This window comes from Camelina sativa, chromosome 14 (assembly GCF_030686135.1).
Source record: "Camelina sativa cultivar CO46 ecotype springtype chromosome 14, ASM3068613v1".
Lineage (NCBI taxonomy): Eukaryota > Viridiplantae > Streptophyta > Magnoliopsida > Brassicales > Brassicaceae > Camelina > Camelina sativa.
This window is the reverse complement of record NC_141893.1, coordinates 15649515-15673736: the sequence shown is the minus strand read 5'-3', so window position 1 is coordinate 15673736 and position 24222 is coordinate 15649515. Positions and strand designations below refer to the sequence as shown.

The 24222-nt window shown below is 41.7% G+C and overlaps 2 non-coding genes across 2 annotated transcripts; both read right to left on the bottom strand.

The window, feature by feature from the left end:
- Window positions 1–7810: 7810 nt before the first annotated feature.
- On the bottom strand, window positions 7811–7917 carry LOC147928270 (small nucleolar RNA R71). The gene has a single exon (XR_015581082.1). It is a non-coding gene; the product is annotated as a small nucleolar RNA R71 (small nucleolar RNA).
- Window positions 7918–15042: 7125 nt separating this feature from the next.
- Window positions 15043–15149, bottom strand: LOC147928269 (small nucleolar RNA R71). Its single transcript, XR_015581045.1, has one exon. It is a non-coding gene; the product is annotated as a small nucleolar RNA R71 (small nucleolar RNA).
- Between the last annotated feature and the right edge of the window lie 9073 nt (window positions 15150–24222).

The following is a 24222-nucleotide window of genomic DNA, read 5'->3' as shown; positions in this document are numbered from 1 at the left end:
ACTTGAATTTTTTTTCTCATTAACTCAAGCGAGAAGGATGCTACTTAAGAAGGATGTATGGGTGGATCCCGCAAGTCCTATGTTTTTTTTCATATTTCCTCTTGTTTCGTTTAAAACTATGATTCCATTAAAAGTAGTTGCTGTTCGAACGTGGCCTTGTCAATTTGATGATATTCTGATAGTATAAGAAAAGAGCATGTTCCCACTAATACTTGCCAAAAATGGTATCGGTCTCGATATGATAACACTAAAGATTTCTTCTTTTAGGAAGTCATGAGTTATATGTATATCAATCTTTAATCGAAAAATGCTTTGCCCACTTAACCTGCCAGATGTTTTTGTTACGCTCCCCTTTATATGTGTACTTCTTCTCCCTAGCTATTGGCCAAACTTTAGGGGCATGTTCACATATCTAAATTAAAATATGAAGATACAAAGAAGCGGGGACATTAAACAATGGATTAATAAAAACGCACCAGCCACCAAGTCACTATCAGTTACAACAGTGGCGGATCTAGCCAAAGCTTTGATCAGGTGCAAGAAGAGCACAAATTATGTGGTGCGGTTCATTACCACTACACCACTTTTATTAATAAATTTAAGGTAAAACCAAAGCATATTTATATTTCATCTGGTGCGGTTGCACCATCCCCAACCAACGTGGGTCCGCCCCTGGTTACATATTCTTTTTTCATTTAAGGAACGTCCACCTTAAACTGGCCTATTCGAGGAATCCTCACATAAAGATGAGAACAAATTCCAACAGCTACTCGTATATTATAAAGCCACCATTAAAACACAAGTGATGCATTTCAAAGTACTAAAATAATAAGGGAAATGAATGGTTAATTTTCAAATAGGAAAAGAACAAGTTATTTAATCAGGTAATAACAATTACCGAATAACAAGAGGGTATATATGAAATTATTCCTTGTTGGTTTATAAGGCTTTATAAATTTGTGCAATTAAAATTTGAAAAGTATACTAAAATGATGATACTATAATTTTAGGCAGCGGTCGTCTAGGCAATGCTATAGTACCTAGCGCCTAGGCGAGGCGAAAGCGAACGTCTAGAATGCTTTTTCGAATACTGGTTGACAATTAATAGAAAAAGTGAGTTTGAGAATATTATTAGTATTCAAATCACAATCGTGATTAATTTATGATTCAATTTTTTCAATAGTGAACTTGGACCCCATCTATGATTAGAACCCATATCAATCAATATTAATTAAGATGGGGTCCAACGATCACTACTGATATATGATTGGACTTATTAAAAAACTTATTAAATGCATACTTGTATTTTCTCTTATGTCCTTACTCTGTATCAAACTTTCGTACTTTTACTTGTATATACAAAACTAGATTAGAACCTTCATATTAACAAAAATATACTAAATAATATTAATGTACATATTTAAATTTCACTAATAGCCATCAATTAGAATCAAACTATTTTAAAATTTACAAAAGATATCTTCAAACAGTTTTTTTTTTACTTTGGTATCTATAGTCAAGATAATTCATGATATATAGCTATAAAAATGATTTTTCACACAAATAAATATATAAATAAAGACCAAAATAATCTAGTGACTTAGTAGTTTTTATTAGAAAAATCATAATTTAATTTATATTATAATTTATGAAATGACAAGTAGTAAATACTTAATAATAATTAGAGAGTGAATATTACTGTTAAAAGAATAAAAATATAATAACCTTCTCATCAAATAATAAAACTATGTTCCAAAGATTAAAAAAAAAAAAAAGATTAGACGCACTAAAATGAAATGATAACAATAACCAAAAACGTGGGCAAAAAAAACAAACAATAACAATAACCAAAAACATTTATTGCAATAGAGCAATCCGATCATTTTTTTTTACATTACCTAGTTTTTTTTTAAAAAAGGTTCGATATTAGTTTGTATAACTGAAAACTATTTTCTTTTTTCTTTACTCTTTACTGCTAGTGATGTTAATGACTATGCATGCGAAATAATTGGGAACATGAGTCAACTGTTTTTCTTTCGTCAAGACTTTGAAAAATATATACAGAAAACTCAAATACTAAGATTTTCACGATTTTCCTCATGTAAGTTCCTAATTTCATATAAATAAAACCTGACATTGTTTTCATTAATTTGATTAAAGTGATAACCTAATTAATCATATCATTGATCCAACTCTTGGTCACGCCTATTTCCTTTTTGTCTCCCACTAATTATTCCCGACTTCAATAATCCCAACTTGAATACAGAATACGTAATCCGAGAAAGTAAGCAAATAAGATTGCAAAAAAAGAAAAAAAAAGGAGAGAAGATTGTACAATAGTACAATACAATGGTTAATGAGATTGTACATTTGTACTTTTGTATTCATGTAAATAGGATACATGTATAACTTACATATATGCCAGTGACATAGCACGTAAATTTTGAACCCATTTTCAAAATGTTTTGTGTGGAGCAAAAAATTTCCGAGAAGCCTTGTGTGTGTGAGATATCATCATATATAACACGAGTGGTGTCCCTTAATATGCTTCTGAATGATCATGATTACCTTAAACTTGATAAAATTTCTCTACTACGAGTTCTTTAAGGCAAAAAAAATCTGGTCTACTGTTCTTCCACATAACGAACTCAAGACTAAAAGCTGGCCAATTTCATGAACAAGCTATTAATATCATTTATTTTAACCATGGTCTAGGGAGTTTTTGATAAAATGAGAGCAAAACCGACCATTGATCTCCACCAGGGATGGTATAGCCGTATAACCTACATCAAATTATGTAATTTGATATGCAACCCGGTAAACCTTGTTATATCCGAGAAGATCCATCGTTTTATGTATTAACTTTGATAAAAGATATTTCTCATTAATGAACTAAATGGTCATACAAGGAGTATTTATACTCTATACACATGTATAACGATAGTGAGCTAAAGGAGACTCTACTATACTTAATACACCATAATAAACTTATATATACATAAGTCAATATATCCCCCTCAAGCCGATAATTCTTGTGGTGAATAAAGGCTTGAAACAGACATTCTTTGAAGCAGATGATGGAATGGTCCACGATGTAGCGGTTTCGTAAGGATGTCAGCTAGTTGGTTCTCCGAGGATAAATGGAAAAGTTTGAGAAAATCGTTTTTAACCTGATCATGCGTTGTATAGCAGTCAATTTCCACGTGCTTTATTCTCTCGTGGAAGACATCATTGTTCGCTATGTGAAGAGCTGATTTATTGTCGCAGAACAATTTAGCCTGTGAAACAGGTGTGATGCGTAAATCCTGGAGTATCTGCCGAAACCAGAGGAGCTCTTTGGTGGTTTGAGCCATGCTTAGATACTCTGCTTCAGTGCTACTGGAACTCACGATATCCTGCTTCTTCGATTTCCAAGAGATCAACGAAGTGCCAAGAAAGATGCACATACCAGAGATAGATCGTCGTGTGTCTTTGCACGTCTCCCAATCTGCATCTGCAAAACCATTGAGACAAATCTCAGAAGACGCAGAGTAGAAAAGTCCCTGGCCTGGATTATTCTTCAAGTAATTGAGGATGTTGCGAGCAGCCTGGAAGTGTATATCAGTCATACACGAGAGAAACTGGCTCTCAACTTGTTAACCGCAAAGGTGATATCAGGTCTGGTGATGCACAAGTATAGCAGTCTGCCAATCAATTCTCTGTAAGGCCGGTCATCAGATAATAGGACACCTGTTTCTTTGGTAAGCTCTATCTTGGGATCCATAGGAACAGAGTTAGGTTTGCAACCCAACAAACCAGAATCTGCCAATAAGTCTAAGCAGTATTTTCGCTGACAAACCGAGATTCCATCAGTATTTCGAGCAATCTCTAAGCCTAGAAAAAATTTTGCCGGTCCTAAACCCTTTGTCTTAAACTGTTTTGCAAGGCAAGCTTTGACTGAAGCAACAACCTCATCACTGTTACTCGCAATCAGAATGTCATCCACATAGACAATAAGAGCAATGTAAGAAGTACCTTCTTCTTTGACAAACAAAGTATTGTCAGCATACGATTGTGAAAACCCATCATCCAGCAAAGCTTTTGTAAAACAACGATACCACTGTCGAGAGGCCTGCTTCAAACCGTAGATAGATTTGTTGAGTTTGCAGACTGCATTAGGTGGTAATGTGCCGGAAGAAGGTGTGTAACCCTGAGGAAGGCTCATGTATATCTCCTCATCGAGCTCACTGTGCAAGAAAGCACTTGTAACATCCATTTGGGTAAGACTCCAACCCTTCTTAGCCGCTAAATCCAAGATTAACTTCACACTAGTAAGTCGAGCCACAGGTGAGAAATTATCAAATTAATCAACACCCTCCTGTTGTGTGAAGCCTTTAGCGACCAAACGAACCTTGTATCGCTCAACAGAGCCATCATCATAAAATTTGATTGTGAAAACCCATTTACACCCCACCACATTCTTACCTGGTGGCAGTGAAACAACATCAAAAGTATTGGTACGCTCCATGTTGCCCAATTCCACATTCATAGCATGCGTCTACTTCAGAGATGCTATAGCTTGTTGGAAATTTTTAGGTTCTGTTTTGAGAGTAACAGATAGAATGTAGGATTTATATGATGGTTTCAGGTTAGAATAGGTGAGATAAGATGATAAAGGATAAGGAGTGGTTAGCTTTTTAGTGATAAGAAGAGATGAAGGAGATAAAGGCGAAGAAATTTGAGTGAGAGAACAGTGATAGTCAGAAAGATAACCTAGTGCTCTAGACGATTGCCATGGCCTGCCATTCAGTGGTGAAACAATGGTCGTCTCGGGGATCACAGTCTCATCATCAGAAGATTCACTAGTAGAATTTGTACTTGTGGATGCTCGAGATGCATCAGATGATGATGCATGCGAAGAACTAGATGTATGAGATGATGGAGTATGAAAATAGTCTATACTATGGGGAATGTTTAATGGCAATATAGAAGTGTCAAACAAATCAGAAGAACGAGAATCATGTTGACTATCAAAGAAAGGGAAAACATGTTCATGAAAAATAACATTGCGAGAGATAGAGATTTGATTGGTATCTAAATGAAGAACTTTGTAACCCTTATAGCAAAAGAATATCCTAAGAATACACACCTATCAACTCGAGCACTAAACTTGTGGCGATCCTTGAGAAGAGTAGAAACAAAACAGAGACAGCCAAAAGATCGTAAAAAAGTATAATCCGGTTTCTTTTTATTGAGTAACTCATAAGGCGTATGATTCATTAATAATGGAGAAGGAGTCCTATTGATATGTCTATACTTTGTCTCTCCCTAGCATATATTTATCATGCATTTAGCTAGGATAACTCACTGTTTTGCATCGTTTTCTAGTCCTTTTTATACACTTTGCATGTCTAGGTACTTCTTGCATCATCCTTGCATACATTGTGCATTTCAGAGTATTTCAGGTATCTAGGAAATGTTAGAAACGCATTAGTCGACCCATCTGCTGTACAATATTCCCATAACCGTCTCTCGAGCCAATCTCACAACCCCGATCGAGCCCCTCTCTCGAGCCAGTCTCATCCGCCCGATCGAGCCACCCCGTTCGAGCCGTTCCACCTAATTGAGATTTAGCTTTCGACGTCTTCATCAAAGTTGTAGAGAATAGAGTCATCTTTCCAACGCCGTTCATTTCAAACTAATCGGAGGTGTGGTTCAAGAGATATCATTGTTTTAGTGGATGCATATACACCCAGCTCGAGACATAACCAATCTCGATCGAGCCAACCCGTTCGAGCCGTTCCACTCGAGTGGGATTTAGCTTTCTACGTCTTCATCAAAGTTGTAGGAAATTGAGTCATCTTTCCAACTCCGTTTATTTCAAACCAATCGGAGGTGTGGTTCAAGAGTTATCATCGTTTTAGTGGATGCGTAGACACCCAGCTCGAGTCGCATCACCTCCACTCGACCCAGCTCGAGTCGTATGACCTCTACTTGATCCGTTCCACTCGACCGCAGTCCAGGGAGAGACGACACGCGACTCGACCACACATGTCAGGAAGAAAGAAGTTTGGTTTCACACGCTTCAGGAGATTCCCGAACCGACGCTCTATCTTGTCGTTTTAAGTTTTAGGGATTCACATGTTTTTACTATATATACATTTTGTTAAGTATTGGTTTGGGAAATCTTATATTTTATCTCATTTGGTTCTTAAGGTTTTACCTAGCCTCCAAAAACGTTCTCAGACTTTGTATCCAGATATCTTTTAATTCATTGAGTTTTTGCATTTGATTTCTTCTACAAACTTGTTCATCTCATTTTTATCTATCTAAGAATGCTTGTTTCAATGTTTTCTGGGTTTACATCTTTAATGATGATTTTCGGATCTGAGTAGTGTGGTAGTTCTTGAGGATGGGATAGATTAGGTGGAGGATCTTAGGATGTAGAGTGTTTAAGCTTTGATTTGTATGATCCCTTCTGGACTAGAGTTAGAAATACTAGTTTCTCTCTGATCAATTGGAACTAGGTATTAGACATTTCCGCACCCAAAAGATGTTCGATGAAATGTCTGACCAACTAGTGTCAGAGACTTATGTTCGAAACCTAAGAGATTAGTTGTCTAGGATGTTTGTTGACGTGAATGAACTTGTTTGTCATGCCACGTTTGATCATGTTTCTCTAGCGAGAGCTAGGTTTGGAAGTGGTTGAGTCTGAGTAGCTTCTGTCAAGAGATTGGATTAGCTAAGTCGTGATGTTCATTGTTTAGGGATAGTTTGCTTGTGGCATGTTAAACACTCTATAGACTAAGATATTCCACCGACATCAATTACCCCCATCCTTAGGACTTCTTTCTTTCTGATTTTTATTGCATTCTTGAGACTGTTTTGATTCTTGTTGTTTAGTTCATGCTTAGACTCGTTTTTATTTTCATTCATTTTCGCTTCTTGTCATACATTCTCGCTTCTAGTCCTATAGTTCATTTTCGTTTTGCATTCTGATCATTCAAGGATTGTTAGACAAACACTCTTTTTATATTGGCTTGACTTGTGATTTCTTAATTGCATCTTGATTGCTAGCAACATCCCATTTGGATTGACACCTTAAGTACTACAACACATAAGGTTAATTGAACCTGCTAGGACACACAAAAATCCTTGTATCAATTTGGCGCCATTGCCATTTGGGATTCGTTTTGCTAAATTTGAGATTTCAACATTTGCAAGATTAAGTTCTGTTACACTTATCATTCTGAGTACTAACTTGCTTTGGTTGTCTGCTTGTTTGTTTTGTATATCAGGTAATTGTTGATTGCAACCTTGCATTCACACCAGGTCAAGAGGATATCAGAATCTCCTTCCTGCCATTGACGACATAAATCAGTTGCAAAGACAACGACCAGCTCGTCTTCTCGCCGATCATCCCACACCAGTCACTATGGAACAACCTAACGGACCTGATCCGCGACCGCGACACATTGGTGATGGAGATGCACCGAACACTCATACTCAACGTGTTGGAATCGTCCCTCCTGCTATGTAGAATAACAACTTTGAGATCAAAAGTGGTCTGATCTCCATGATCCAAGGGAACAAGTTTCATGGGTTGCCTATGGAGGATCCACTCGATCACCTGGACGAGTTCGACCATCTTTGCAGTCTCACCAAGATCAATGGAGTAAATGAGGATGGTTACAAGTTGCGACTGTTCCCATTCTCCCTAGGAGACAAAGCTCATCAATGGGAGAAAAACATTCCCAAGGGATCCATCACCACTTGGGACTACTGCAAGAAAGCCTTCTTGGTCAAGTTCTTCTCCAACTCCAGAACAGCACGTCTCAAGAATGAAATCTCCAGCTTCACTCAGAAAAACTCAGAATCATTCTGTGAAGCCTGGGAGCGTTTCAAAAGTTATCATAGCCAATGCCCACACCATGGACTCAACAACGAGTCACTGCTGAGCACTCTCTACCATGACGTACTTCCGAAAATCCGCATGCTGCTTGACACTGCTTCTAACGGTAACTTCCTGAATAAAGACATTGATGAAGGATGGTAGCTAGTCGAAAATCTCGCCCAGTCTGATGACAACTACCATGACGACTATGATCGCACAGTTAGAGGAGATGCTGGCTCTGAGGAGAAGTACAAGAGAGACCTCAAGACTGTCAACGACAAGCTTGATCACCTCTTACTAAGTCAGCAGAAGACCATCCACTTCGTATCTGAGGATGACCATTTACAAGTTTAAGATGGGGAGGGTGATCAATGTGAAGAGATCAGCTATATCCAGAATCAAGGTGGATACAATAACGGTTACAACCCCTATAAGACAAACCTCAATTTGTCTTACAGGAGCACCAACGTTGCAAATCCCCAAGATCAAGTGTACCCTCCTCAGCAGTAACAACAATGTCAACAAAAACCTTTTGTGTCTTACAATCAAGGATTCGTGCCTAAACAAAAATTCCAACAAGGTTATCAGGCTCCCTCAGGACCACCGCCAGGATTCCGCCCTCAACCAGTTCAGCTTACTCCAGCTCCTGATCAAGAAATGAAGCAAATGATGCAACAACTTCTTCAGGGTTAAGCTAGCAGTTCTCTGGAAACTGCCAAGAAGCTTGCTGAACTCAGTCAGCGCATGGAGTGTTCATACAATGATCTGAATGTCAAGTTTGAAGCTCTTAACTCCAAGATAAAGTATATGGAAGGCAAGAGTGCTTCTACTTCTTCCCCAACACCTAGCCAACTACCTAGAAAAGCAGTTCAAAACCCCAAGGACTATGCTACTATCCAGGTCATCACCACCCAAGCTGTAGATGAACAACTCACTGAGGACAATGAGAGTTTAGATGGGGAGGATTTTCTTCAATATGAAGTTCAGATAAAGGATCCTGTCGAGGTGTTCAAGGATCCAATTAAGTCAGCCAAGCAATCTGATCCTGAAGCTACTAAAGAACCCGCTGCTCCCAAGGATAAACCTGTGAGAATCATTCCTCCACCATACAAGCCACTTCTACCATTTCCAGTGAAGTTTAAGAAGCAGCTTACTGAGAAGTATAAAGCTCTGTTCGAAAACCAAGTCAAGGAAATTGAACTTAGGATGCCTTTGCTTGATGCATTTGCACTTGTGCCTCAATATCAAAATTTTCTAACTGATTTGGTAACAAAAAGGACCAAAGAGAAGGAGGAGATAGCTAAAGCAGCTCAAGCTAAGGCTCTGGAAGATGATAGGGTAGTGCATGACATAGGTGGGGTTATTCATGAATGCAAGACTGTTATTCAGAAGATGATTATCCGAAAGAAGCTAGAGGACCCTGGTTCTTTCACCTTGCCTTGTTCTCTAGGTCCATTGGCCTTCAAAAAGTGCCTATGTGACCTTGGTGCTTCAGTAAGCCTCATGCCACTCTCTTTAGCTCAGAGGCTAGGATTCAACAAATACAAGTCATTGAACCTCCGCTTAATATTGGCTGATAGGACTACTAGATTGCCTCATGATCTACTAGAGAACCTGCCCATCAAAATTGGACAAGCTGAGATTCCTACTGATTTTGTGGTGCTGGGAATGGATGAAGAGCCTAAAGATCCACTAATCCTGGGAAGACCTTTCTTAGCTACAGCTGGAGCAGTCATTGATGTCAAGAAGGGGATCATTGATCTCAATCTGGGTAAAAACTTCAAGATAAAGTTTGATATCAAGGATTCTAAGAAGAAACCAACTATTGATGGACAGACTTTCGTGATTGAAGAGAAAGATCAGAAAGCTGGGTTTGACATCTTTGAGGGTGTGAACGAGACAGAAACAGAGGTTTTGGTAACTAAAGAGAAAATTCAAAGTGTCTCAACCATTCTCCAACTCGAGTGCAATTGTTACCCTTCCTAAGAGTCGAGACCTGCTTCCTGATCACCAACCGCAAGAGACAAGTCCTCCTGCGCTTGAAAGTTTGTCTGAACTCAAAACAACCAAGATTCTAAGGGATAAAGTGACAGAGTTAACAACCATGTTGGAGGAGATGAGAGGGCAGATCATGCAGCTCTAGAGTAAAGTTAAAATTTCTTCTCCAAGAAAAGCAAGACAGAGGTTGGGGATAATGAAGAAGAGAAGAACTTTTCTTTTTGAACCTGGGCAGAATGTTAAAGAGTATCTAGCTACACCAAACATTCTAGAGGGGTCTCAAAAGCCTTTCTATGACCCTTCCAAAGCATAAAGAGTATGCAAAGTCAAGCTCAGAGGCTTTAAACAAGCTCACTTGGAAGAAAGTCCCAAATGTATCACTGTAAATATTCTTTAGGATCTTTGTGTTTTTAATTTTCGTTTTTAGTTTTCTAGTGTTCAGGAATCTACAGAAGGGAGTATGGGCAACATAAAAGGAAAAGTGAAAGCATCACTCATTGATTCGATCTCCCATCCCCCTCGAGCCGCGTCTACTCCACGCACCCACTCGAACCAGTACAGGACCACTCGATCGCCGGACTCATCTCCCTCGAGTAGACTTGGTCCGACTCGACCGACGTCATAGTCTTGCAAACTCCACTCTGTCACTCGATCCGCTGAAGCTAAGTGTTGCTCGAGCCACCACCCCTCGACTCGATCCCTCTCTCCCCATCGTAACCCGAGTTGCAAGCGCACCTCACTTGGCACATCTCACGTCAACACGCGGAGAACAAGCAACTCGATCGGAGTGGAATCATACTCTGTCGCTCAATCCGCCATCGGCAGAGCTGCAACATTCGAGTCAACCTTTCTTACCTGTCCTGTTCGAGCCAATATTGTCCCACTCGACCGACGTCATGTTGCATACCTCGAGTCACCCTTGTTCGACTCGACTGGCACCAACATCACGATGACTCGACCTACCGACTACGTCTCGCTCGAGTCACCACCTCATCCCCGGAGAACCGACATTCTTCCTCAACAATCCGACATCAAGGTGATTCTGGAATTTTGCACCTCACTCGACTGGAACCAAGGACCCTCTCGCTCGAGTAACACCGAATCCTTTTTCTACTAATGAGGTACTCCTACCTTCCTTTGTATATACCATTTCATTCCTGCATTGTTTCTGTTGTGATTCTTAAATTCTCCTGCAAATTTTTCTTACACAGGAGACTGTGTATTTTAAGTTTGGGGGAGGGGTTGAGATGATTTATCTGATGTTGTGTTTTGTGATTCTTATTTCAATTTTTTTGTATCATATCATGTTTGAGTTTGCATCCATCTATTTGCATAGAAAAACCCAAAAAAAAATTTTGAAAAAAAAAAAAACCGAAAACTTTCACAAAAACAGAGTGTTCATGTAGTTTGCACTTGCATATTAGGATTGAGTCTAGTGTTATTCATACAGGGTTGTTGCATTTAGCATATGGGTTGATGATGATTGTAACCTTGGTAGCATGCTGAATTCAATAGGACAGGATCAAGGCCCTTGTTATTAGTTCTTTGATGCTTGTTGATTGAACTTGAAATGTAAGACTGAACCAGATTTTGAATTCTCGAAATTGCATCCTAGTCTTGATTGAAGCATATTTTGAATTGACGTCATTCCCTATATATCTGAACCTAATCCTGACTTGCAATTATCTTGTTATGCATTGAAGTTGAACTCATAGATACCATATACATACTTGGATTGTCTTTCACATTTTTACCACCTTTGTCAATCCAAGTAGCTGATTCCCATTTTTGGAACAGTTCCGTGCACCCTTAACCAACCGTTCTTTCAAGCCAATTTTATTCTTGAGTGTCAGACTTTTTCCGAGTTGAGCTTGTTAGAAAGTGTTAGGTTCTGGAGGGGGATGTGTTTTCAAAGTTTACAAGTCTAGTAAAGGATTTGGGTTGAGCAAAGTAAAAAGAGTAATTGGTTCTGGGCATGAAATAAAGATTAGACAAAGAAAAGAAAGTAAAAATGCTTAAGATGTCTAGAGTCCTTAGAAGAAAAGAAAAAGAACCATAGTGATAATAAAGATTTCCCAATCCGCTAGAATGAAAAGAAATGAACTCCTCCTAAGAATAAGTATAAAGAGTTTGAGATGATGTTGCTGACGAAGGATAGAGATAGGACCAACTTCTGGACTATAATGTTAGGTCTGAGTTTTCTTGTGGACTTTTGGGTAGACAGGACACTGCTCTTGTATGTATCTGTTGGTTTCAACCTTTAGCCTTCTTTTAAGCTCAACTCCTTTTCGTGAGAGAACCTTATTCTGTATTGATAAAACCACTTTGTCCTTGATCTTTCACCCTAGCCAAATGAGTTCGATGACATTGTTTATCTTGATTCACGGTTCTCTGTTAATGAATTTTAAAGGAAATGATTGATAGGATTGCATATGTAGATTAAAGATCAGAATCGTTTCAACAAAGTTTTTAAATAAAGTCCCTTCACCATGCATCATAGAACTAAGAACAAGGACATTGATTTTAACTACTCTATTCAACATGTTTTAGGTTCTGAGACCCCATCTTCACACCTCTCTTCCATACTTTGTTCTTGATCGTTTGCTTGAGGGCAAGCAAAGACTAAGTTTGGGGGAGTTGATATGTCTATATTTTGTCTCTCCCTAGCATATATTTATCATGCATTTAGCTAGGATAACTCATTGTTTTACATCATTTTCTAGTCCTTTTTATACACTTTGCATGTCTAGGTAGTTCTTGCATCATCCTTGCATACATTGTGCATTTCAGAGTATTTCAGGTATCTAGGAGATGTCAGAAACGCATCACTCGACCCATCTGCTGCACAACACTCCCAGAACCGTCTCTCGAGCCAATCTCACAACCCCGATCGAGCCCCTCTCTCGAGCCAGTCTCATCCGCTCGATCGAGCCACCCCGTTCGAGCCATTCCACTTGATTGAGATTTAGCTTTCGACGTCTTAATCAAAGTTGTAGAGAATGGAGTCATCTTTCCAACACCGTTTATTTCAAACTAATCGGAGGTGTGGTTCAAGAGTTATCATTGTTTTAGTGGATGCGTATACACCCAGCTCGAGCCATAACCAATCTCGATCGAGCCAACCCGTTCGAGCCGTTCCACTCGAGTGGGATTTAGCTTTTGACGTCTTCATCAAAGTTTTATGGAATTGAGTCATCTTTTCAACTCCGTTTATTTCAAACCAATCGGAGGTGTGGTTCAAGAGTTATCATCGTTTTAGTGGATGCGTAGACACCCAGCTCGAGTTGCATCACCTCCACTCGACCCAGCTCGAGTCGTATGATCTCGACTTGATCCGTTCCACTCGAACGCACTCCAGGGAGAGACGACACGCGACTCGACCGCACACCTCAGGAAGAAAGACGTTTGGTTTCACACGCTTCAGGAGATTCCCGAACCGACGCTCTATCTTGTCGTTTTAAGTTTTAGGGATTCATATGTTTTTACTATATATACATTTTGTTAAGTCTTGGTTTGGGACATCTTATATTTTATCTCATTTGGTTCTTAAGGTTTTACCTAACCTCCAAAAACGTTCTCAGACTTTGTATCCAAATATCTTTTAATTCATTGAGTTTTTGCATTTGATTTCTTCTACAAACTTGTTCATCTCATTTTTATCTATATAAGAATGCTTGTTTCAATGTTTTCTGGGTTTGCATCCTTGATGATGATTTTCGGATCTGAGTAGAGTGGTAGTTCTTGAGGATGGGATAGATTAGGTGGAGGATCTTAGGATGTAGAGTGTTTAAGCTAGGATTTGTATGATCCCTTCTGGACTAGAATTAGAAATACTAGTTTCTCTCTGATCAATTGGAACTAGGTCTTAGACATTTCCGCACCCAAAAGGTGTTCGATGAAATGTCTGACCAACTAGTGCCAGAGACTTACGTTCCTAGCTTAAGAGATTAGGTTTCTAGGATGTTTGTTGACGTGAATGAACTTGTTTGTTATGCCTACTCGACCATGTTTCTCTAGCGAGAGCTAGGTATGGAAGTGGTTGAGTCTGAGTAGCTTTTGCCAAGAGATTGGATTAGCTAAGTCGTGATGTTCATTGTCTAGGGATAGTTTGCTTGTGGCATGTTAAACACTTTGTAGACTAGGAGACTTCACCGACATCAATTACTCCCATCCTTAGGACCTCTTTCTTTCTGATTTTTCTTACATTCCTGAGACTGTTTCTTATCTTGCGGTTTTGTTCATGCTTAGACTCGTTTTCTCGTTTTCATTCGTTTTCGGTTCTCGTCATGCATTCTCGTTTCTAGTTCTGTGACTCATTTCCATTTTGTATTCTCATCATTTTAGGACTGTTAGACAAACACTCTCTTTAAATTGGCTTGACTTGTGATTTCTTGATTGCATCTTAATTGTTAATAAAGTTTCCCAACTGGTTTGACACCTTAAGTATTACAACTGCATAAGGTTAATTGAACCTGCTAGGACATACAAAAATCCTAGTATCAATTTGGCGTTGTTGCCATTTGGGATTATCTTTGCTACATTTAATGATTTCAAGTTTTGCAAGATTAAGTTCTGTTACACTTGTCATTTGGAGTACTGACTTGTTTTGGTTGTCTGCTTGTTTGTTTTGCATCTCATGAACCTGTTGATTGTGACCTTGCATGCACACCAGATCAGGAGGGCATCAGAATCTCCTTCGTATTATCGACGACATCAATCAGTTACAAAGACCACGACAAGTTCGTCAACTCACTGATCATCCCGCACCAATCACTATGGAACAACCGAATGGACCAAATCCGGGACCGCGAAACATTGGTGTTGGGGATGCACAGAACACTCATACTCAACATGCTGGAATCGTCCCTCCCGCCGTGCAAAACAACAACTTCGAAATCAAAAGTGGTCTGATCTCCATGATCCAAGCAAACAAGTTTCACGGGTTGCCTATGGAGGATCCACTCGACCACTTGGACGAGTTCGACCGTCTGTGCAGTCTCACTAAGATTAACGGCGTGAGTGAGGATGGTTACAAGTTGCGCGTCTTCCCATTCTCCCTGGGAGACAAAGCTCATCAATGGGAGAAAAACCTTCCCAAGGGATCAATCACCACCTGGGATGGTTGCAAGAAAGCATTCTTGGCCAAGTTCTTCTCCAACACCAGTACAACACGTCTCAGGAATGAGATTTCTAGCTTCACTCAGAAGAGCTCAAAATCATTCTGTGAAGCCTGGGAGCGTTTCAAGGGTTATCACAGCCAGTGTCCACACCATGGTTTTAGCAACGAGTCACTGCTGAGCACTCTCTATCGTGGTGTACTACCAAAGATACGTATGCTGTTTGACACTGCTTCTAACGGTAATTTCCTGAACAAAGACGTTGAGGAAGGATGGCAACTAGTTGAGAATCTCGCCCAGTCTGATGGCAACAACAATGAAGATTATGACCGCACAGTTAGAGGTGACGCCAGTTCTGAGGAGAAGTATAAGAAAGACCTGAAGAACGCCAATGAGAAGCTAGACCGTATCTTGCTAAGTCAGCAGAGGAGCGTCCACTTCGTATCTGAAGATGACCATTTCCAAGTTCCAGATGGGGAGGGTGCGCAGTCTAAAGAGATCAGCTATGTCCAGAATCAAGGTGGATACACTAAAGGTTATAACCAGTACAAGGAAAACCCCAATTTGTCTTACCAAAGTAACAACGTTGCTAATCCACAAGATCAGGTGTACCCTCCACAACAACAGCAACAGGGTCAACAAAACCTTTTGTGCCTTACAATCAGGGATTCGCGCCTAAGCAACAGTTCTAGCATGGTTATCAGGCTCCCTCAGGACCCCCACCAGGATTTCCATCTCCACAAGTTCCGCCTACACAAGCTCCTGACCAAGAAATGAAGCAAATGATGCAACAAATTCTTCAGGGTCAAGCTAGCGGTTCTATGAATACTGCTAAGAAGTTTGCTGACCTTAGTCAGAGGATGGAATGTTCCTACAATGATCAGGGCCAATTCGCTTCTATTTTTGCACCAAAGCCTGGCCAATTCCCAGGAAAGGCTGTTCAGAACCCCAAGGAGTTCGCCAATGTCATTACGCTGAGAAGTGGGAAAACATTGCCTCTCAGGCAAGGAGTACCAGACGTCACTGAGGACAGTGAGGAATTAGATGGGGAGGATTTTGTTCAGGATGAGGCTCAGATGGAGAACCTAGTCGAAGCAGTCAAGGACCCGGTTGAACCAGTGAAGAAGTCCGAACCTGAAGCTGTTAAGGAACAGGTTGTTTCTGAAGACAAACTTGTGAGATTCATCCCTCCACCATACAAGCCTCCTCTACCATTTCCAGTGAGGTTCAAGAAGCAGCTTACTGAGAAGTACAAAGCCTTGTTCAAAAAACAAGTCAAGGAGATTGAGTTGAGGATGCCATTGCTGGATGCATTCGCACTTGTTCCTCACTACCATAAATTCCTCAAGGACTTAGTGATGGAGATATCAAAAGAAGTTTAAGGCATGGAGATATCTTGAGTGCAGTGCAATCATCCAGAAGAAGATTGTACCCAAGAAGCTCGAAGATCCTGGATCATTCACTCTACCTTGCTCCCTTAGACCTATGACTTTTGACAGGTGCCTATGTGATCTTGGCGCTTCAGTTAATCTGATGCCACTCTCTGCTGCTACGAGGTTGGGTTTTACAAGGTTCAAGGGTTGCGACATCTCTCTCATCCTTGTAGACAGATCAGTGAGACTTCCAAATGGTATTTTAGAAGACTTACCCGTCAGGATCAGAGACGTGGAAGTGCCAACCGACTTTGTGGTTCTGGAGATGGATGAAGAACCAAAAGATCCTCTGATCTTAGGAAGACCGTTCCTGGCGACTGCTGGAGCCATCATTGATGTCAGAAATGGCAAAATTGATCTTAATCTGGGCGACGATTTCATTTTAAAGTTTGACATCAAGGATACCTTGAAGAAGCCAACGATTGGAGGACAAGTCTTCTACATTGAAGAGATGGATAAATTGGTTGATGAGTTGCTGGAGGAATTAGCTGAGGAGGATCATCTCAAGATTGCTTTGACCAAGAATAGAGACGAAGGGTTCCTGCAAGAGAAGACCACTTGTTACAAGAATCTGCTAGACTCCCACAGAGAAACGGATGGACCAGAGGAATTCGAGCAGCTATCTGACGCAGAGGAGGTATGTGCAGTTGAGACAGAGAGTTCACAACGTGATATCTCCGACTCGACCGACGTCAAGACCCGACTCGAGACACCGACGTCCCGCTTGATCGAGTCGCACCCCTCCCACTCAACCGTGATCATTCCAGACTCCCATGCTGACAACTGGTCAGAACTGAAAGCTCCAAAGGTAGAACTCAAAACTCTCCCTTCTGAGCTCAGGTACGTTTTTCTAGGAAACAATTCTATTTATCCTATCATAGTGAATGCTAGGCTGAGTGATGATGAATTGGGGTTACTGGTAACTGAGTTTAAGAAGTATAGAAAGGCTATAGGTTATTCCTTAGATGATATCAAGGGAATCTCACCTAGTATTTTCACACATAGGATCAATCTTGAAAATGAGTCTTATGCTAGCATTGAACCCCAAAGGAGATTGAATCCTAACCTGAAGGAAATAGTAAAGAAAGAAATCTTAAATTTGCTTGATGTTGGAGTTATCTATCCTATCTCTGATAGTACTTAGGTATCTCCAGTACACTGTGTACCTAAGAAGGGAGGCATAACTGTGATCAAAAACGAAAAAAATGAGTTAATCCCAACTAGAACCATCATAGGACATAGGATGTGCATTGATTATAGGAAGTTGAATGTTGTATCTTGGAAGGATCATTTTCCTCTGCCTTTCATTGATCATATGTTAGAAAGACTAGCTAGTCATCCTTACTACTGTTTCCTAGATGGGTATAGTGAATTCTTCCAAATCCCTATCCACCCAAATGATCAGGAAAAGACAACCTTCACTTGTCCTTGTGGCACTTTTGCCTACAGACGCATGCCATTTGGTTTGTGCAATGCTCCTGCCATCTTTCAAAGGTGCATGACATCAATTTTTTCGGATCTGATTGAGGAGTCACCGGAAGTGTTTATGGATGATTTCACTGTCTACGGTTCCACTTTCTCCTCCTGTTTGTTGAATATGTGCAGGGTATTGACACGATGTGAGGAGACGAACCTGGTGCTGAACTGGGAGAAGTGGCATGGTTGAAGAAGGGATCGTTCTGGGACACAAGATCTCTGAGAAAGGAATTGAGGTTGACAAAGCTAAGATTGAGGTCATGGTTCAGCTTCCACCGCCTAAGACAGTGAAGGAAATCAGAAGTTTTCTAGGACATGCTGGGTTTTACAGAAGATTCATCAAGGACTTCTCAAAATTTGCAAGACCATTAACAAGGTTGTTGTGCAAGGAGGTTGAGTTTGAATTTGATGCAGCATGTCTGGAAGCTTTCAGCAAGATCAAGGAGGCGTTGGTTTCAGCACCTATATTACAAGCTCCAAATTGGGATCACCCTTTTGAGATCATGTGTGATGCTTCAGACTTCGCAGTTGGAGCAGTTCTGGGACAGCGAATTGACAAGAAGCTTCATGTCATCTACTACGCCAGTCGCACCTTGGACAAGACTCAAGGAAGATATGCAACCACAGATAAGGAACTCCTAGCAGTTGTGTTTGCATTCCAAAAATTCAGGAGTTACCTTGTGGGTTCGAAAGTCATAGTGTATACCGATCATGCTGCTCTGAGACACATATACTCGAAGAAGGATACCAAACCGAGACTATTGAGATGGATTCTGCTACTTCATTAGTTCGACATGGAGATTGTTGACAAGAAAGACATAGAAAATGGAGTTGCGAACCACCTGTCAAGAATGAGGATTGAAGATGCTGTTCCCATAGATGATTCAATGCCTGAGGAACAACTTTTGGTCGCCCAGGTTTGTGAGCAGATGCATGACACAGAGCTTGACAACCTCATAATCAGATGCATGGCGATCGATTCTAAGACCGCACCATGGTATGCAGATGTCGTGAATTACAAGGTTTGTGGAGAAGTTCCTGATGACATGGATCCCTATAGGAAGAAGAAGTTTTTCAGAGAGGTCAACCACAATTTCTGGGATGAACCATATCTGTACAAGAGAGGTTCTGACGGTCTGTTCAGAAGATGCATAGCAGAAGGGGAAGTTCAGGGAGTGCTTGAACACTGTCACGGTTCCACCAATGGAGGTTACTTCGCCACATTCAAGACAACTCAGAAGGTTCTTCAAGCGGGTCTCTAGTGGCCACCCTTGTTCAAGGACGCTCACAGTTTCATCACCAAGTGTGATGCTTGCCAGAGGATGGGCAACATCACAAGGAGGAACGAGACGCCCCAGAATCCGATCCTGGAAGTAGAGATATTTGACGTTTGGGGGATAGACTTCATGGGACCATTCAAACCTCCATCTAATGGGAATGTCTATATTCTAGTGGTAGTTGATTACGTTTCTAAGTGGGTTGAAGCCATTGCCAGTCCTACCAACGATCACAAGGTTGTTCTGAAGTTGTTCAAAACTATAATTTTTCCAAGGTATGGGATACCCAGAGCAGTGATTAGTGATGGTGGAACTCACTTCGTCAACAAGGTGTTCGAGAATATGCTGAGAAAGTATGGTGTCAAGCACAAGGTTTCGACTGTGTATCACCCTCAGGCCAGCGGACAAGTTGAGGTTTCAAACAAACAAATCAAGGGTATTCTGTCAAGGATTGTTGGAGTTTCAAAAAAAGACTGGTCTGTGAAGTTGGACGAGACTCTATGGGCGTACAAGACAGCTTTCTAGACGCCAATAGGCAGAACACCATTTCAGTTGGTCTATGGTAAGGCATGTCATCTCCCCGTGGAGGTTGAGTACAAGGCGCTTTGGGCTATCAAGTTGCTGAACTTGGATATTGATACAACTCAGGCTATGAGGACTCTTGATCTACATGAGTTGGAAGAAATCAGACTTGATGCCTATGAGAGCTCAAAGATTTACAAGGAAAGGACAAAGAATTTTCATGACAAGAAGATTGTTGTCAAGGAGCTCAAGGTTGGGGATCAGGTTTTGCTGTTCAATTCTAGACTTACGTTATTTTCTGGAAAGCTTAAGTATAGGTGGTCTGGACCTTTTACAGTCAAAGATGTTCTGCCATTTAGAGCCATCACTCTTCTGAATAAGGATGGCAGTGAATTCACTGTAAATGGTCAAAGAGTAAACAACAACCTTGTGTCATCTCAAACTCTCTCTTGTCACCTCATCCCACCACACTCCCTCTCACCCCACACTCGACATCCACACTCCATCTCCCTTTATTTATTACACTTCTCCCCTACCTTACGACATCCATCAAAAACCTTTTCCTCACTCTCTCACTTCCATCTCTCTTTGCTCAATTTCACGGCGAGACCAACACCAACTCACACAACCATTCTCGCCGTCTGCACACGCGAACATGTCACGACCCCCACTCGACTGACGAAACCACATCCCTCGAAACAACAAGCTTCGACTCGCCACCGTCTTCAACCTTCGCTCGCGTCATGACCAAATCGACGATCTCAACGTCCCTGGACCAGCGTGAAGTTTCCCCGTTGCAGTTTCACTCGCGTCAATCACCGCCGAACTTCGTCAATTAAGCCAGTCTCGTCGCTCCTATCACACTCATCCGCTAGAGCCGACGACCGTCGACTCGACCCACCACACTCGACCTAGATTCAAAAGCCTGATCGAGAAAATCACCACCGAACTTCATCAATCGAGCCAGTCTTGTTGCTCCTGTCACACTCATTCGCTCACCACCGCCATCTCACTTCGTACCTGTGCGACTCGACCCACGATGGAACACACCGTTTGAGCCGTCTCACTTCCCACTCGAGCTAGTCTCATCTGCTCTGACCGAGCCACCGTATCTCGAGCCGTCTATCTCCGGACCATCGAGCCACAGTCAAAGCATAGCCTCGCTTGAGTCGCACCATCACGACTCGACCCTCGCTGGACCGTCCCGCTCGAGTCACCATCAAAGTCACGATCGAGCCACAACCGTATCCACCTGATCCGCTAAAGGAAGCTGTTCTAGTCGAGCCAATGTCGGAGTCCTCTATCGAGCCGACTTCCTCACCCACTCTCCCGACTTTTCACTCGATCCACACGAAGAAGCTACTACACGATCCATATCCAAATTCCAAGTGAAACACTAAGTCACGTCGACGAAACGACTCGACCTACTACGTGATCAGTTTACTCTCTCTTTGCACTTGTTATTTGCTCACTAACATACTAAAGTTTAGTTTTGAGTTTATTATGTCTCAGAGAAGAAGGAAGAGTACCGACCTTATACAGGAGATGAGAGAGGCGTATGGTTGTGTTGCTGGAGAACGCTCATCCCCAGAAGCCATGGCGAAGCGTTTCCTAAAAATTAAGAACATGGTTGATGAAATTGTTGGGGGTTCAGAACAAGCAGCGGGGTCAAGCAAACCAGACAAACCGCTCTCTAAGAGCAAGAGTCGCTGGAAGAGACCGGTACCAGCTTCTACCCCAAGGCAGGAGGACAGTGATTACGAACAAGAGGAACCTGCGTTGCATTCTGAACAAGCGCCAAGGAAATATGTATGACGGAGAGCATCTGAGACGAAGTTGACTCCCAAGAAGTACTACGAGCTATTCCAGCAGTGTGAGTTCAGTGGAACAAGATATCCACATCCTGAGACGATGGAGCTACTAGGGATTGGGGAGGATGTTCAGTATCTATTTTGGCGGTGCCATCTGGAGAGAATTATGAACACCCCCAAGAGTGGATACAGAGAGGAGACAATTCAGTTCCTTTCTACTCTGGAGATGCACTTATATGGGGATGAGCCAGGTATGATGTCTGATGGAGGTCTGGGCTATATTGCATTCCGCGTTCATGGCATGTTCTACACGCTTACTTTTAGAACCATCGAAGAGATCTTTAGATTTCCCAGCGGAACGGGGACTACACTGCAGTTTGACAGAACCGAAGTATCCGCACTCCGGGCAACGATCAGAAGCACCCCGACATTTACTTCGTCGAAAACGAAGGCGATGAACCTGCGAAGCCCAGTCTTGTGTTACTTTCAGAAGACGGTTGCTAATGCATTCTACGCCAAAGAGATTAAGGGATACATCAAGTACGGCGAGCTTGAGATGATCGATCTGGCACTAAAAGGGACTTTTGTTCACTACCATTGATTGCACCGCGCTGCAAGGTGACATGTCCAACACTTCCGTCTCGCTCTACCTTCTCAACTACATAATACAAGACTTGGGTCTCGAGACTCAACAACAACCGCACTCCAGGCGTAATGTGTATGGGAGGCGTAGTGACTTGGTTTCTTGAAGCAGCTGGTGTTCCCCTACAATCCGAGCCACATCCACTACGCTGGATAGACATAAACAACTTGCGGCAGCTACGCACTCTGGGCTGAGGCTTGCGGAATGGACGATAGCTCTACAAGTTCGTGCATCCTGCGATCAGTCCCTCGAGATTACTACTCCCCTGCGTCGAGTTGACTACAGTTTTGGGGGATGGGCATATCGAGTTCATCCCTCCCGCAGACACACTATATGATTCTGACGCTGAGGAGCAACCTGATCCAATGGAGGAAGACGAAGTTGAATACCGCCCTGAGCAGTTCCACTTTGAGGAGTACTCAGAACCACGAATGGCTAAAGGGGTCAGAGCAGCTCATGATCGCCTCAACAAACTTCAACAATGGGGGAAGGCAAGAGATAAGGCGCTCAGCAGCTTCACCAAGACCTTCACTAACTTCATGCGGAAGTTCAGTTGCTCGACATCCACCACAGCCATCCCTAGGTCTGTCCCCGAGAACACCAGACCCATGCAAGGTCGTGCTTCAGCGAGCCTCGAGCGAACTCACCAACGAACACCTTCTTCGGTCCATTCTCCAGCTCGCCAATCTTCATACGTCTCCCGACAGCGTCAGCCTACACCGGTCCCTTCACGCCACTCATCACATGAATCTAGAGAGAGAATGGGACAAGGTTTGCGTGGGTCCAGAGACTCCTCAAGTCGTCGATCAGCGCATCGTTCTGCAGCACAAGCTGAGCAAGAGTTTGAGCAGTGAGATGAAGCTCAACGTGATTATCAGGGCAATCAATAGGTTTAGCAGCAAGTTGAGCAGCAAGGTGATTATCAGCCTACAGATGTGGTAGTGTTGGTCTCGGACCATGGTTAGTCTAGAGTCGACGACATGCAGAGTGACGAGGAACCGAACACTTATCAGAACATGCAATTGGTTGAGCAGCAAGTCAACCAACCAGCTGAGGCCACTCTAGTGGATCCCGAACAAGGTAAAGGACAGAGCCAGTATCACGCACCAACAACTTGGGCGAGCTCCGACTCCTTCTTCTACTACTGAGGTACTCCTAACTTCCCTTGTATATACCATTTCATTCCTGCATTGTCTCTGTTGTGATTCTTAAATCCTCCTGCAAATTTTTCTTACACAGGAGACTGTGTAATTTAAGTTTGGAGGAGGGTTTGGGATGATGTATTTGATGTTGTTTTTTGTGATTCTTATTTCAAATTTTTGCATCATATCATGTTTGAGTCTGCATTCATCTATTTGCATAGAAAAACCAAAAAAAAATTGAAAAATTTTCGAAAAACAATCTACACAAAAACAGAGTGTTCATGTAGTTTAAACTTGCACATTAGGATTGAGTCAAGTGTTATTCATATAGGGTCGTTGCATTTAGCATAGGGGTTGATGATGATTGTAACCTTGTAAGCATGTTGGATTCAATAGGATAGGAACAAGGCCCTTGTTATTAGTTCTTTGATGCATGTTGATTGAACATGAAAATGTAAGATTGAAGTAGCCCTGGGCAAAAAACACTGTATCCGTTTACCCGAACCGGAACCGATCCGAAATAACCAATTCGGTTCGGGTTCGGTTATTGCCAAAATAACCGATGGATAATTATTTCTTATATTCGTGAGTACCGGGTCGGTTCCGGTTATTACCCGAGAACCGAATGGGTACCCGAGAACCCGAGAGACTCTATCTTTAGTTGTTCTTCGTTGGCTCGTTGCTTCCCGAACTTTTACCTGTGTGATGAATCATCACTTTTGACAGCGCGCATCTGCTTTTGATTTTTGCCTCATTTCCGTACGACTACGTACATCTTTGTCATCTCTTATATATCAGTGTCTACCCTAATACAGAAAACTGGAATCCCTAAATAATCTCTCCTCACTGCCGTCTGCGTTGTCGAGAAACCATTATTCAGAGGTATGTTTTCGATCTGTTTCATTTCTCTTTTTCTATAGCCCACTTAAT